The sequence below is a fragment of the Geospiza fortis genome, unplaced genomic scaffold (genome assembly GCF_000277835.1).
Source record: "Geospiza fortis unplaced genomic scaffold, GeoFor_1.0 scaffold16, whole genome shotgun sequence".
Taxonomy (NCBI): Eukaryota; Metazoa; Chordata; class Aves; order Passeriformes; family Thraupidae; genus Geospiza; species Geospiza fortis.
The window spans coordinates 2,359,500-2,375,445 of record NW_005054302.1 but is presented as its reverse complement, the minus strand read 5'-3'; the positions used below and the strand labels follow the sequence as shown (position 1 = coordinate 2,375,445).

Genomic DNA, 15,946 nt, shown 5'->3' with positions numbered 1-15,946 from the left:
CTTTTCCTCCAATTTCTTAGTAAAAAATCAGGAAGATATTTTTATCATCACTATCTACTTGTACAAGTATGGACAGGGTTTGACAGACATGACCAGAAGTGGTTTTTTCGTTATGTCATTTGTCAGCCACAATTGATGACAAATGGCATGGCATTTCCTGTCTATGACTAGTATGTTTTTAAGCAGGGAATCCATCTGTATTAATTTCTACTTCATAAGTGGGGGGAGCTTGTCTCTAAACTGGGATGCATTATGGTGAAAACTTCCAGCTAGGAATGCCAAATGTTGCAGAAACAAGGAGGTGAACACAGATCTAGCTTGATACAGCATACCAAGAGAGTGCAGAGGAAATCTTTTAAGAGCTGAGACTACCCAAGTCATTTACAGATGCTACCAAGTGTGAAAAGCACTGAAATGTCACCTGTTTATGTAGCAGGTGCCACTCATGACAGCAACTGTTTTGGAAAAACATCTTTAAAACTCTGCCAAGATTTGCTGTGCCCATGATTTGACACCACATCCTTCTCTTCCATTGCTTCACAACATACCCAATTCTACACAGGACTTCCGAGAGGGACAATTTAATGCCCTTTTTTCTTCCCCTCTCCAATCAAAAATGCTAAAAAGTTGGCCTAATACTGAAAGAAAATGACTGAGGGTCTGAACATGGACTTTTCAACACATCAAACAGCCATAACATTATTCATAGAGAGCTATATTAAGCATCAGGTGCTGCATAAATAAATAAAGCTGCATTCATGAGTGTATGCAGAGTGTTTTGGACTACTTGATTAAACTGCACCTTATTAGTGAAAATTATGATTAATGATGAGCTTATAACAACAAAGCTCTCTCTGCAAGCACTACAAGAAAAAGCAAGAAATGAGAAAGACACTTTAGATTGCAGTTGCTATGCTAATAATTAATAAATGAAGCTGAAAGGGTATGTGGAAGATTTTTATATTATAGGGTTTAGGTTGACCAAAAAAACCAGTGTAATTTGTTCTATTATTTGTAGCATTTTTTTAGAGAACAGTAAGACTTCATTGTTACTTGGATTTTACAATATGATGAGAGAGATGCCAAAGATCAAGATAAAGGGTCAAGCAGGAGGCCCTGGGATAAATACACTTAAGGGAGTCTAAGCAATTATGTTGCTCCATCATGTTCCACAAATTAAGCTGGTGGCTTTTCCATCCAGCTATAACATTAATCCATTAGCTGAAGAGGAGACAGGCTCCTTCTCATTTATTATTTATAAAACAGGGCATGCACAACTTATCTGACATCATCCTTGTCACAGCTAATGAGAAACTGGAATAAATCCATCTTTATGCATCTCTCACAGAAGATACGACAAATCTCATATCCATTTTTCTGTGGTAGGGAAGGGCTTGCTAACCTACACAGCTAAATAGATTATTGTATATCATTGTGTATGTCCCAAGGAGATGAGATTTCCACACCACTACTGCTGTTTGAGGGATGTCTCTGTGTCCATATATGAACATTGCATAAACATCAAACAACAAGCATGAGTCAAAGAGATGTTTTTACTATTGAGAGGAGTAACCAAAACAAACCAGAAATCAATTTAAACAATTTAAGTTCTTCAGCTCTTAAATCTGCCTTACTGTGGTGGGTCAACAGCATTAGGCTGAGATCCTGGCTGGCACAGGGTGGGGAAACATAAGCCAATGCCAAGATCCAGAGAAGCATTTCCAGCACCAGTCCAATACGAGCATGGAGGTAGTGAGCTGAAAAATGCTGGCACCTGGAATGAAGCTCTACATCACTCTATAGTACAAAAATCATCCTCCACTGCACATCTTGCTCTCTCTCTTACCCATGGAGAGACAGAGAGACTAGACAGAGAGCCTTTCTCAGAACATGCAGGCAGGAGCTTGGCTGCACCTTTGAGCACAGAGAGCTAAGGACTTGAGCGGAATTTAGTTCCCTACCTCTTATTTAGCAGTACATCTGTGGCCTGGAGAGTATGAGAAATGTTAGGTGCTGCTGTAAGGATTGGGGCAGGCTGGGAACACTGCTGTTACAAAAAAAACTCATGGGACTTGGTTAGAAGTGGTGGTTTGTGTAGGAATTGTCCTGGTATGAAGACAAACAATAATATGGAGGGAGAAATTTGATGAGAAAGGGGAAGGTTTACAGGAGGCATTTCATGGGGAAAGCGCAGGTAGCGCAAACAAGGATTGAGGGTGCAATCTTGAAATTCCCCTTCTCTCCCAGCAGATCTCCAGACATTTGGCATTAGCAATTTCTTTCATAGTTTGAATGATTTTATGGGACAGGATTTGGCAACAGCTGGTGTTTTCTTGTAAAAGTGCATCAGACCACTCTGAAGCAACTATCACATTCCCTAGGATCTCAGTTTACATCATTTAAAAACTGACAATAATTTTGCCATTACCTCTGCAGAGCTCCACATTGCATCATATATGACTAACAAAGAGATAGGTAAAGTATCCTCTCCTAAAATGAGAAAAAGTACAGGCTGTTCCTGTTGCTTCGCTGAAGCTTTAACTAAAACTCTGTTGTGGTTTTATCCCAGCCAGCAGCTAAGTACCACACAGATTCTTTGCTCACCCATCTTCCCCCAGTGGGATGAGAAGGAGAATCAGAAAGAAGGTGAAACCCACTGGTCGAGATGAAAATAGGTTAAAAAATGTAATTAAACAACAATAACAATAATAATAATTTTCATGCAAAGGAATATAGCGAAAAGGGAGACAGAAACAAAATCCAAGTGAAACAAGTGATGCACAACACAGTCGCTGACCAATGCCCAGGCCATCCCTGGGCAGCAGCAACCAGCCCCTCCCACCAGCTTTATATACTGCACATGACATTCTATGGTATGGAATATCCTTTTGGCTAGTTTGGCTCAACTGTCCTTTCTTTGTGCTGCCTCCCAGCTTCTAGAGCACCTCCTTGCTGGCAGAGCAAGGGAAACTGAAATGTCCTCGATTTAGAGCAGGCACTACTTAGCAACAGCTACTTCAGTGTGTTATCAATATCATTCTCATACTAAATCCAAAACACAGCACTGTGCCAGCTACCAGAAAGAAAATTAACTCTATCCCAGACAAAACAGCAACTTAAACACTAACGTTGTTGTTTCCTTCCTCATGGGAGACTAGAGTGCTAAACCTCTGACCTTTGCTATTTTCCACCAGCTGTCATATCTGAAATAGGTGGTGATTGGTATATGCAGCCAGCTGTAACATTCTCCTGTAAGAAAAGGGAAACCAAACCTCACCACTGAGAGGGGCCTGAGGCACATTCATGCCCTCCTGTGAGGTCACCAGAGGAGATCAAAACACCTGCCCCATCCTCTCATGAGTGTTATCATCAACCATCAGAAACAATGCCTTATTTTTTTTCACCTGGGTGGACAAAGGTTCTACAGGTAATTTTAGGGAAGAAAATTAAGCCTCATTTATTTCTAATCTGACCTTTATGGCTGCACATTTTTTTTGCACATGAACACATGTAGGTCTTCACAGACAATGTGAAAACTTCCTTTCTCACAGCTCTGGTGTACCTCCATCACAACCAACAACTTGCTAAAAGTTTCAAACAATGACCATCTTCTGCTGAACTGATCAAAAAGAGGACAAAAAATGCTAATGAACTAGATAATCTCATTTAAAGATTTAGCTCAAGACTGCTAAAGTGCAAATATATCCATTAAATACACATTTAGAAGAAAAATGCCCACCTACTGTACCAAATAATTGTATCAGTTGTTATATTTCTTACCTGAGGCAGAAATAATTGCTGAATAATTGTGCGTATAACAAAAAATATTGCTAAGTGAATTAACACTTTTTTCAAAAAAGACTAAATCTTCCAGAAGATCAAATATTTCAAAATCTGACATGAATATTTTCAATTCTGTGTTATTCCAAGAGTTGATACATACTGAGCAACTAGACACTGCTTAAACTCTTCAATAAAATGCTCTTTTGCCTTACAAAGCCTACACTTTTGTAAATTTTAGCATAAAAATTAACACAGTATTTTAGAAACTCCACTTTTGAGAGTAGGATCCAACAGTGCCTAAAAATCTGAAGTCAGTAACTATGGGCTAGTTTTAGATATGTGATATATCAGCTTCTTCTGGAAGCTGTTGTGCTTTCATTAATGGAAAGAAACTACGGTCCAAACCTGAGCATTTTAGGTCCTCTGTATTATACTTTATAAATCTGTGCCCGTTGCCTTCAAGGTCATAAAAAACTCCCATCTAAGAAACAGGAAAACAACCAAGAAAGAAGGACAGAGAAACAAAAGGCTTTTGAGTTGGCCCCAGAAACACCAAATTCACCCCAGTGTACTTTTCTGCTGAAAACAATGGAAGTACACAGGAGCTGAATTTTTCCCACTATCTTTACACAACAGTAAGCAGCCTATAAAACTATTTTATCCAATAGTCCTGCACATTTTCTGTAGGTGAACAGAACTTTTCAATGTAGGACTGAGGGTTTTTAAAATATTTTTGTATTCTTGCAAATGATTACTTTCTTAATCTTTGGAAATCCTGTTTCCAACCAGAAATTCTGCTTGGTGTTGGGAGGGTGACAATCCTGACACAGGGGAGGAAGGGACAAGGATGAACACTGACAATACCAAGCCTCAGCATTCACAATCACTGCCAGAGCACTTCCTAGGTAACAGTAATTTGCTATAAGCTCATTAAGGGATGAATTTGGCTTCTTATAATTCAGTTTCTGATAGCAAGCAATAAGAAGTTGTTTTGCAAATAGACAGCCAATGGAGCTCTTATACCTCTGGGAATACAAGGTGAGGACAACTTCCAAAGCAACGATGGTAAAACTTCCCTGTGAGTTCCTTGGTGTGAGGGGAAGCTCTGCCTTACATCCCCACCGAGGGGATCAGAGTGGCGGGGCAGAAGTGCATTACCTTGCAGCCCTTGGCATCAGGAGCTGCAGCTCTGCCACATCCCAAAAGAGATGCACAAAAGAAGGCTCCTCCTTGTAACAACTGCCCACCCTCCTTAGCAGGCCCACACAGGCTGCTTGTCACCATCACCCTGCTGTCACCTCCCCGACACGACACTGGAGGGAGATCTCCCGGCGTTCCTGCAGGAGCTGCATTAAGCACCAAGGTGCAGCCACAGAGGACATCAAATAGATAGATGATATTCTCTGGCTCAGAACAAATCATCATAGCTTTATGCAGTACTTAGATGAAAGCAAAATTAATATTCTCATGCAATAACAAGGAAATACTCACTACTTGCATTTCTTTCACTCTGCTGATATGTGTAGTTTTGTCTACAATAAAAAATTTTGTCTGATTACCAAAAAATTGCTGAGAAATGCAGTGCAGTAAACTTGCCCTAGCTCTGTTTTTCTCTTGTTTCTAAAGCAGGATCATTACTAGATCATTAGGGCATATGCAAAATAAAAAGCAGTAAATCATTTGGCAAAGAGAAAGACATTGGATTTCTGCAAGAAGAAGGCTTATATTTAAAAATATATACATCTACTTAAGCTAGCAACAGTCCAAAGATAGGAAAGTGTACATTCCTTCGAGTAATAAATCATACTTGGCAGTCTCTTTGGGAGAGCTATGCTAAGAACTAGTCTCCTGATAGTAACACACAGAGCCATTGAAATTTCATAAGCTTTCTTACAACTGCATACATGAGAAAAAAATTAAAATAAAGCACTTGGCATGAAGTAAGTTTGTATAGCAAATAATTCTCGGCAGTGTGAAAAAATGCACTGTGCATCCCTGTGCTTGAAGGCAGAGCTGAAATTCAGCAAGAGGCCTCTGCACAGGGAGGGTGGTGCTGCAGCAATCTGCCAGCACATCTATAGAGCAGAGCCCAGATAAGCCATCAGGAAAGGAGAATAAGCTCATGTGCACAGTTCTACTCTTCACCCACCCTATCAACGCACTGCAGCCTGTGAGTCACTCAAAAATCCTGTAGAGACAGAGACAATACAGTTATTTGCTTAAACACACTATGAAACAAGTCACAGTTAATGCTTTCTCCAGCTGTAAGCACTAAAAGCATCAGGATACCCATAAAACATCTCCCACAAACAACTGCAGTGACCACGGGATCTGCTGTCGAGCTTGTACTTACATCACGGCATCAGCCAGGACAAAGCTCGGCATTAACTATTTCTTCGTAAGCTGCTTCCACATGCTTGTCTGCTCATTGTGCCATTCCTTCCATTGATTGCTTGTGTTTGGCAGCATCTGGGCTGCAAAATGGTCCTTTGCCCCCTCTTTTGCAAAATTAGCAGGCTGCGGAGGGATGCGTGACCACTGCTGCAGCCGATGTATCCGAACAGCCCAATGCAGCAGAGGCTTTAGCTCCCCCTTCCCAGCCTGGGTTTTTTTTCTTTCTTTGTCTGTGTGGGGCTTTTTTTTAAAGAGATATGGTCCTGACTAACCTCAGGTTTCAGGAGCAGAATACAAGCTCCAGGCATGGACCAGTCAAACGGATGTGGAAGGATATCAAGACAGAAGGCCAAAATAATACAATTTTAAGAGATGTAACTCAAGGTGTAACATGTATTTGAACTGCTTCCTGTAACAGATCAAACTTTGTGATTGGTTCTGTTTAACTCAAATTTTTCTTGACATTTTGCTGCTTTATTTCTTCACTTTTTTCATTTTTTCAGCTTATATAATAGAAATAATAGGTTTTCTGCTTATTTATTTCGCTCACAACTCTCCTTCTATGTCAAAGAATGTTTACATTTAAATGTTCACAATTTGAAGAAGTCCTCTGTAAAAACTTCTGTCTGTATAGCAGTTTTGGCAAATATCTTTACTGTACTGTCTCTGTTTTGCTAATGTGGAAAGCTCACACTCTTTAGAACTTCCTTAAATTAGTTTTGTCAGGGCTGATTCCATCAAAAGTCAGAAATCTGTGGGCTACCAGCAGTGTTCCAAGCTTGGTTTCATTTTTTAAGCTGGCACAGGTTGCTATTAGCACTTTCACATTTTTAAACTCATCTCCTTATTAATTTTACATTCATTTTCCTATTCATGTGATCAACTGCATAAAGCAGACCTCAGCATTTGAGGCATTTGTAAGATTTTTCATTCTCTCCCCTTGGTCGCTCATGTTAACTTGTCAGGTTGGCCTCCAAGAAAACGAAGAAACCTTTCCTCTGAGAGCCCTTCTAATCTCACCAGTTGTGTTCTTTGAATTCCACATGCAAGTGTAGAATGCTGTCCCTCTCCTTGATCCAGTAGCCTACTACCAGAAACACATCATTCCAACCTGTCAGTCTTCATTTAAAATGCTGGACTAGCACAGCACTTCACAAAAGCTTCAGGACTGGCTGAAAGGATGAGATTAGGGATTTTGCCTGAGTCTGGAACTCTCTTTTCCCTCTGCAGTCCTGAGCTGCACAGGTGATGGACTAGAAATAGCTGCTCTACAGGGTAATGTCAGCAGAGGCAGAAAAAACCAAACACAAAGTGCTAATTCAGCTTTGTACAGACAGAGGTCTCCTCCTCAGACAGCTCCTAAACTTTACTACACCACTGCTGCTTTTGGTTAGAAAAAGCCTGCTTTCCTGCCAAGGAGCCGAGGCTGGCTTCTGTCATGTTGAAGGTTAAAATAACTCGGCAAATACTAAGAGGTTACTGCTGCATTGTATAAAAGAAAATATTACTCCTCCAAGGAAAAGAAGTGTGTTCCATTTTAAAGTACATCTGATAGTAAGTGAAATTATTGGTGTTATCAGAAGCAATTTACCAGAAGAGGGCAACATCCTTATATTTGGAATCCTGATCATGAAAGGTCAAGAGGAACTGAGAAAGTAAGCAACAACACTGTCCCTACAATATTGCTTTTTGTTGCATAGAGATCAAGGAAAACACATTTTTCTGGTCATCGCATCTCAGCTTTAACCACAGAAACAGTAAGAAATCCTGTCTGAGTTCAAGTAAACAAAAGGACATTGTAACCAGGCAGAGCATACTGTTTAGCCAGGAAAACATGTAGTGCCAGTCTCCAAAACATTGCCCCACTGGATAAGCTCCTGCAACACAATGATCTCACACAGCTGTCACGTTGCTCCTAAGTTTCACTGCCAGAAGGATTGGCCCCAATGCAGTGGCACCCCGAGAATGACCTTTCTGAGCAGGGCATTGTGTGTCGGCTCCAACTGCCCGTGGCCATGCTGGCCACAGAGGCCAGTAGCATGGCACCAGCCCTGTTTATCAATGTCACAATCTGAATGCAGGAAAAAATCCATATAGGGGGGTGGGAATGAAGCCACCAATGACACAGGAAGCATTGCAAGGATAGGTGGCAATGGGGGAGAGGACGTTGGAATAAAAATGCTTTAAAAGCACTCTCTCCCAAAGTGCTCAAATCCTTTTTAAACAGCAGGCATATAGAGCCCTCCTTTGAAATTCCATTCCTAGAGTGAAAATAGATTATGAATGACTAGCATTATTAGCAATCTTCTTATAGAATAATGTCAGCTGAGGGCAGCCCTGTGTCTGAAAACTGAGCCTGAAAAAGCAGCTGGGCTTCCCACGTGGGAAGCAGGTGAAGGGCAAATTTTGCCTCCAGGGACAATTTAAAACAAAGGCAAAAATAAGTACTTGATTGATGCATTCAGCATCCCAGCTGTGAAAATCAAGCAAAATTAGAAGGTTCATTTCTGCTGCTGCTGAGTTTGGTATGACTTTTATTGGTGCTGACATGGGTGAAGTGCAGCCAGCCAGCTACTCAAATTGGTGGCCTGCGAAACTGATACCTTGTAAAGTTCACCTGCCTCCTCTTTCAGTCAGAAACATTTTTCTTATTTCTCTTCCTCTTTAATTTCATTTCTCTCCTCCTCAAATGGGACATCTCCTCTCATGCAGCACCCTCAGCATCAGCAGCTTCTCTATGTTGTCCAAGAAGGGAGAGGCACAAAGTCACATCCCCAGATGCCTCTTGGACATTTATTGTGGCCTGGGTTCACACTGGGAAGCATTGGGCTGGAGGCAGCCAAGACCACCTCCCTCACCCTGCCACATACAGGGCCACTGTCGCATTCCAGTACAAGCAAATGGTTTCATCATCCAGATGCAGCCCACAGCCACCCCTGTAATGAGAGGAGCTGAAATCTTCCTCAAGTGACATCTAGGTGACAGAGCCAGTACAGAAGGTACAAGAGCTCTGACTGCTTTAAATGTGGAAAATCTCATAAGAGCTTATCCAACCACTCTGAGAAATAAAAACCAAAATGAAAAATCTTAGTCAAAATTAATTTTTATAGTGAGCTCTATTTCCTCCACAACTTTATTGAATTTTCCCAGGCATTACAAGATCACACTCCTCAGCTGTAGGAGGAGGACTGTCAATTTTCTGTTTAGTTCTTCTCCCCAGCCCCAAGCAATTATTAATTATTCCCCCAATTAAAGGGAATAAAAATGAAATTTAGCCATAAAACCTTCCTACAAAATCCATGTATAAGAGACTTGCACAATGTAACAGCGAAGATTAAGTCGAGTCTTTGAAATTGGGGAATGTATAACAGATAACTAATCAGTGACATTTGAAGGTATCCTGAATTGTTGACAACCTGAAATAATTTTTTTAAATGTCAACAATAGTGACAGGGTTTTAATCATCTAAGGTTAAATATATTGAACTGCATTAGATGGATCTTGTAGTAAGATCACTGTAATATTTGGAACAGAAACTCTTCAGCACAACCCGCTTCAGCTGTCTTAAGTGACTCAGATGTGGTTTAAAGCTGCTGCAAGGAAAAAGTTTTTTAAAAAGACAAAATACAAGGAAAAGGTGACCTAACCAAAAATTCTGTAGTATTGTAGTGCTGAAACACCTGATTTTCTTCTGTTTTTAGGTTGAAATTGTGATTTCTGCATTTTGTAACTGATCATATCTGCGGTAGACCTCTTGTTAACCTAGATAAAAAGACAAAAATGTTATAAATTAACATTTCTAGGCTGTGATCCAAGATGATTAAAATACCGTCTTGCCCTGGCTATTAGTGCCATAACAATTTTAATGCCAGCAAGGCCAGGCAATTAGCGTTTGTGTGATTAAAATACCAGCCTGGTCTTCTAGAGCCAAAGTGATTAGTATGTTGCCAGTCCTAGCTATTAGTGTTAGCACCACCAATGGTGTGGAATTTTATAGTCCTTTGAGAATTAATTTAGTCTCATTTTAGCTTGCCATGATGCTTTTTCTTTACCTAGACTTTACCTCATTGAAAAATACATATACATATTTCAAATATTTACATAATCATAAGAAAAAAATATTTTTGTTTGTTTGTACCACCGTGATAATGGAACATTTAACATATTGTCTGTCTAGAAGGAGTCATGAAAAGACTGGATTATGAAGTAGGAATTCCAAGCAGGGAAATTAAAACAATGATGAAATTTGTTCACCCTCTGACTAAAACTTAAATGCCAGCTCAGTGAGTCCATGGCATGCAGCCAGAGCCGTGCAGCCTGACTGACCCCATTTGCCCAGGGCAGTGGATGCATTAACCACTGCAGTGCAGTGCAGCCCTCTCTGCATCCCAGGGTGTGTGCAGAACATGTGCATAGGCTCATGGAGAAAGTTGGCTTTGACATCAAGTCTTCAAATTCAGGAGATGGGCTTCTTCTGTGATAAATACAAGAGGCACAAATGAGGGACAAAATTCGACATTAGGGGCAAAAATGTTGTGGCAGAGACCTTGGCTTAGGATGTCCAGGAAAAGTGGGGCCAGAAAGAATCTCCTTTGTAGAAGCAGATACCTACAGAAGGCTGAAGCCATGTCACAGTAGATTGTTGGGCTGTAGCATTCAGGCCATCAGAGTTCAACTCAGAATTGCACCTCCACTGCATCCTGGGACCTGTGTAGCATTTGTATATATGTATATCTATATCCACTCTCTGTACTCTCTATGTAATCATACAGGCATATTGACCATTTACTGCAACACTGAATTTTCTATTACTTAAGCAACTCTCCAGAGAGCCATGCAGTCTTATTCTGTGACCACTCTGAATTCCTAAAAAACCTTCAGCAGTGGACTCAAATGCCTTCGGAGCTCCAGGTAGACAGGATTTCCTGTATTCTATTATGCTGTTCCTCTCAGTTGAAGTGGGTGAGATGTGATTTGCACTCACAAAATTCATGCTTTCTCACATTCATGTGTTCTCTAATTTTATTCTTTATTATAAAACTTGTGGAAGTATCCTGTAGAGATAATGAACATACCAGCCTGTAATTCCTCAGATCCCTGTTGGAACCCTTTTTGAAAAATGATGCCATCAGTTGCTTTCCAACACTGTGAGAAGCAAAGGGTTTTGAAGGAGAAGTTGCAAGCATGGACAGCCATTCAGGTATTTCCTTTACAAGTTGTTAAATTAACTGATTTTTGAAAATGTCTAGGCCCTGGAAATTTGTTATTCTTCATTTTCTCTACTCCTCTATGTATATTTCACTCCAAGGCAGCAATTCTGTGCAGTTTCCATCTGGAAGGATGCCAGCATGGAGATCTTCCTATGCTTTATTGTGGTGAACAAAGATACAAATGACTGAATCAGCTTTTCCTGTGATGGGCTTATGTGTTTTGTTTACCATGGAAGAGTTTGAAAAACTGGGTAGAATTCTTTTTGCACTTTTGCAGGTTTTCATCAGCAATCAGCTCAAAGCTGTGTCACTTCCAGTCTCTGTTTATTTATTAATTCATCTCTCCTAAATGAGAAGATGTTTCGCATAAGCACTGGTAGTTAATACCTTCTTCAGGTATTGCAGGGAGTGTAAGGTAGGCCTGAGCGAGCATGAGCCACTGTGTTCAGCCATACTTAACACATTATTTTCTACAATTTAAATATCAAAGAAATTTACTCAGGAGGGAAAGATGAAGACCCATACATAACCATTTGCAGACCCCCAATGGATGTCAGTAAAGCTTTTGGAAAACATTTTAGGGATCTCTCATCTTTCTCTCTTGTACTGCTCACTGGGCATCATGACACGACAGAAGAGCAGGCTGTGTGAAATGAGGGGTAGCATGAGTCAGACTGCAGTGTCAACACTCTGTACCCTGACTCCATCCAACAGTCAGAGAAAATATTAGCTATTGTGTTAAGTAATAGTAAAAATACTATACAAAATACAGATATGTTATATTTTATGTGTTTATTCAGTAGGTAAATAAATATGAAGGTATTTTGATGTATTTATTTATAAATATGTTTCTTTCCAAAAGCTACAAACTGATTTCATAATCTTAATAATTATTATAAAACTTGTTATAGCTGTTATCTTCTACCATAGTGCACCCATGAAGAAGGCACGTGTGATCTACGGGGGACAGAAAATGGTTAGTTACTAACGAGTGAGAGCTAATTACAAAATTCTGTCCAATTCTGATTTAGTCCCAGTTAAGCAGGATGCCAAGATTACATGGAGACCAGATTCAGAGAAGCCCTAGCAATACAGTTAGAGAAACAATATTCACTTTAAAAGAAAGAGATTAAACCTCCTTAGTTTGTTTATCAAAAGAAGGTGAAAAAAATATGACTGATCACCAGCAAAAGCCATGGCTAGCCAGGAAGCAGAATGTTTTTTTAACCTACTGGACAGTAGTAATTTCTAAGTCACAAGCACTCTTCTCATTTTTTCATGCACCTTTTTTCCCTTTTTTTGTGTCTATTCCACATTTCACATTTTTTCAAGCAAAACTTATCATTGAGCACAAAGTTAAGAAGTATTTCTCCCCCAAACAGCCTTCCTAAATCAGCTTTCACAAACTTGTTGACAACCAGCTCTGCCTTTTACCTTTCAAGGGCATGTAGTGACTGAACAAGGGCCAGTGACTTTAAACTGAAAGAGAGCAGGTTTAGGTTAGATATTGGGAAGAATATCTGCACTGGCAGTGGTGAGACACTGGAACAGGTTGTCCAGAGAATTTGTGGATGCTCTGTCCTCAGAAGTGTTCTTCAAGACCGGGTTGGATAGGGGCTTGCGAGCAAGCTGGTCTAGTGGAAGGTGTCCCCACCCACAGCAGAGGTGTCAGAACTGCATGATCTTTAAGGTGCCTTCCAACCAAAACCATTCTGTGATTCTGTGAAAATTATTCCAGTGAGTCACACCAAGCTCATGAGGCACAAGATCAGCAGTGTCAGTGCAGGGACTTTTGGTCAGAGCTCTAGGTTACACACCTGGCTCTCTCAGGCGCAGTTTCTGAAGGCCTTGGCACCTCTGTGATGAGCCTAGAGAAAACAGATCCTCTGCACCATTCAGGGGTAGTGGCACCAAGTGTCTGCTGGCAAGAGAAACTGAACTGCTTTAACAGTGCTGATACTCACAAGGCCTTTAGTCAACTGCAAGAGGAATGGGGCAGCCTGCCCCTCTCTGAGCCACCTTGAGTCTGTGAACTCAGGAAACCTGCCTACAGCGGTAACACAAGAGTTCAGATATTTTTTTCCTAATATCTTTGTCAAAATAAATTTTATTTGCCTTTTTGCGCATTCTGCGAGAATTATTTGGCGATGACAGCTGGCTAGCGAGACTTTAAATGGTGCATAGGATTTTAGGGGGCAAAACTGGAGATTATAGCAAGTGAACCACATCACTGCATCCATCAATTCAGAGCCTTCACAGTAGAGTTATGGCTTCTGAGAATCCAGGACACTAAAACAGAGCAAATAGTGACTATTTAGCCGTGATTAGCATAATCTTGGTCCCAATCTATTAAACTCTGCTGAGAGGCAATGTATATTAGTTTAGGTGGGATGCCACATAAACACTTGGAGCAGGAAAGGAGTGAGCAGATGCTGGTTTATAAAAAATCATGTAGGCATATCATTTGCCTACATGCATGGATCTACTTCTAATCAATTTTTGCAGATGACACCAATTTGGGGGGAAATTAGTGAATACACTTGAGTTCAAGCCATTCAGAAGGATGTAGACAGGATGGAAGAACAGTCCAGCCTTGTGAAACCCAAGGACAAATGCAAAGCCTTGCTCCTGGAAAGGAAGAGCCTCTGGCACCTGTGCAGGCTGATCCTGCCTGGCTAGTGGCAGCTCTGTGGAGAAGCAAGATGAGCATGAACCATCAGTGCCCTGGCACCAAAGAAGGCCAACAGATACTGTGCTGGGGCAGAGCCAGAGACCAAAGGATGAGATTATTCCCCTCTACTCTGCACTTACTATATTACTGCCAGGCCCCAAATACAGAACTGGATCAAGTTCAGCAGAGGCACCCGTTTGGTGGGGGCTGGAGTACTGACCCTGTAAGGAAGTGCTGGAGGAGTGGGATTGCTCACCTGAGCCAAGATGGCTTGAGGAGACCTATCAGCTGCTGGTGCCAACAGGGAGGTCACAGAGGGGGAGCCGAGTTCTTCACAGCAATGAAGGACAGGAAGATGGGAACCAGCAGGCCTATTTTGAAAGAATGGAAGTTTAAAATGGTGTGCTGGTTTGGGCTGGAATTTTCTTCACAGTAGCTGGTAGGGGCTGTGTTTTAGACTTGTGCTGGAAACAGTGTTGATACCACAGAGATGCTTTCCTTACTGCTGAGCAGGGCTTGCACAGGGTCAAGCCTTTTCTTCCTCTCACCCCATGCTACCGTCAAGGTGGCTGAGAGTGCACAAGGAGTTGGGAAGGCACACAGCTGGGATATCTGACTTCAACTGGCCAAAGGAATATTCCAGACCCTATGGCATCATGTTCAGCAATAAAATAGTGAATGGAGGCTGGCAGGGAGGTGGCTACTCAGGGACTTAACTGTGCATTAATTGGTGGGTGATGAGCAACTCTTTTCATTTTCATACATAATTTTTTGTGTATGGGATTTATTTTGCTTTCTCTTTGGTGTTTTGGTGTCCAAAGAGGTGATGCACTCTCCATCTTTGATATTTTTCAAGCCATGACTGAATAAGTCCTTATCAGCCTGGTCTGACCTCAGAGCTGACTCTGCTGGGAGAGAAAGTTGGACCAGAGGCCTCCTGTGGTCCCCCCTGCTTAATTAAAGTCCTGTGATCCCATGATCCTTTGAATTCATCCTCTTGCAAATGTGTCCCTCCAGTCCATTAGTAGAGAAACATTTAAACATTAAAATTCTGGGCAGACATCAGAGCAACAGCTCCACTTCTATCCTGGAAGCACGTTCAGAGCCACGTCTTGCTGTACCTTACGTTGTACCTGCCTGAGGTCCAATCTCAGCACTGCAGCTGCCCTTCATCAAGTTGGCTGAAACAGATATCTTGGGCTGCTGAGGGGGAGAAGCTTATTCATCCTCCTCATGGTAGTTCTTGGTTAAAAAAATCCCGAACAAATAAAGAAATAAACAAAATACTGCACCTTTATCTTAGTTTCATATATGCAAACAGGTCAAAAATTATTGATGAGAGCCCCTTTATCTCTTGTTAAGAAGCTTAAATGGGAATCTGGGCTATCTGCCTTGAAGACACGCATGTAGGTACATTTCTATTAGATACTCCAGAAGGTAATAAAAATCCCACTGGTGAGCAGTATGTGAGTTTACATTTGTATCTGGTTCGGTTCTCAGTTTATCTCATGCATGGTTCATGCCATGGCTAAAGAGTTTTATTCCAAGACCAAATGCATTGTTCATCATTTTTTATGAAACCAGAATCTTCAATTTTATTCAAACTTATAATTTAGGTATTTTTGATTGAAAAAATCCAGAATGCATGAAAAAAAGAAGAAATATTGAATTATATAAGTGTACATTGGCATTTCTTTTATTCCACAAAACTAATGCTACAGGAATACACAAAAATTTGCAACATTACTGCTGTTGGAAGGATGAAAGCATGTCCCTCAAACTGGGATGATAAAACTCTCATGTTGGGACTGTGTCACTGACAGGACTGAAAATTAGATCTGCACAATTAATATAGGCACTAATTATTCATAACTGTGAACTTTCATGC

The 15,946-nt window shown here is 40.9% G+C and overlaps 1 protein-coding gene across 2 annotated transcripts in view; it reads right to left on the bottom strand.

Annotated features, from left to right (window-relative positions):
- Positions 1-6,357, bottom strand: part of SACS (sacsin molecular chaperone) — a 58,170-nt gene extending 51,813 nt beyond the window's left edge. For both annotated transcript variants that reach the window (XM_031066010.1, XM_031066011.1), the window contains exon 1: positions 6,137-6,357. The gene's annotated coding sequence lies outside the window, so the exon portion shown is untranslated. The remainder of the gene's footprint in view (positions 1-6,136) is intronic.
- Between the last annotated feature and the right edge of the window lie 9,589 nt (positions 6,358-15,946).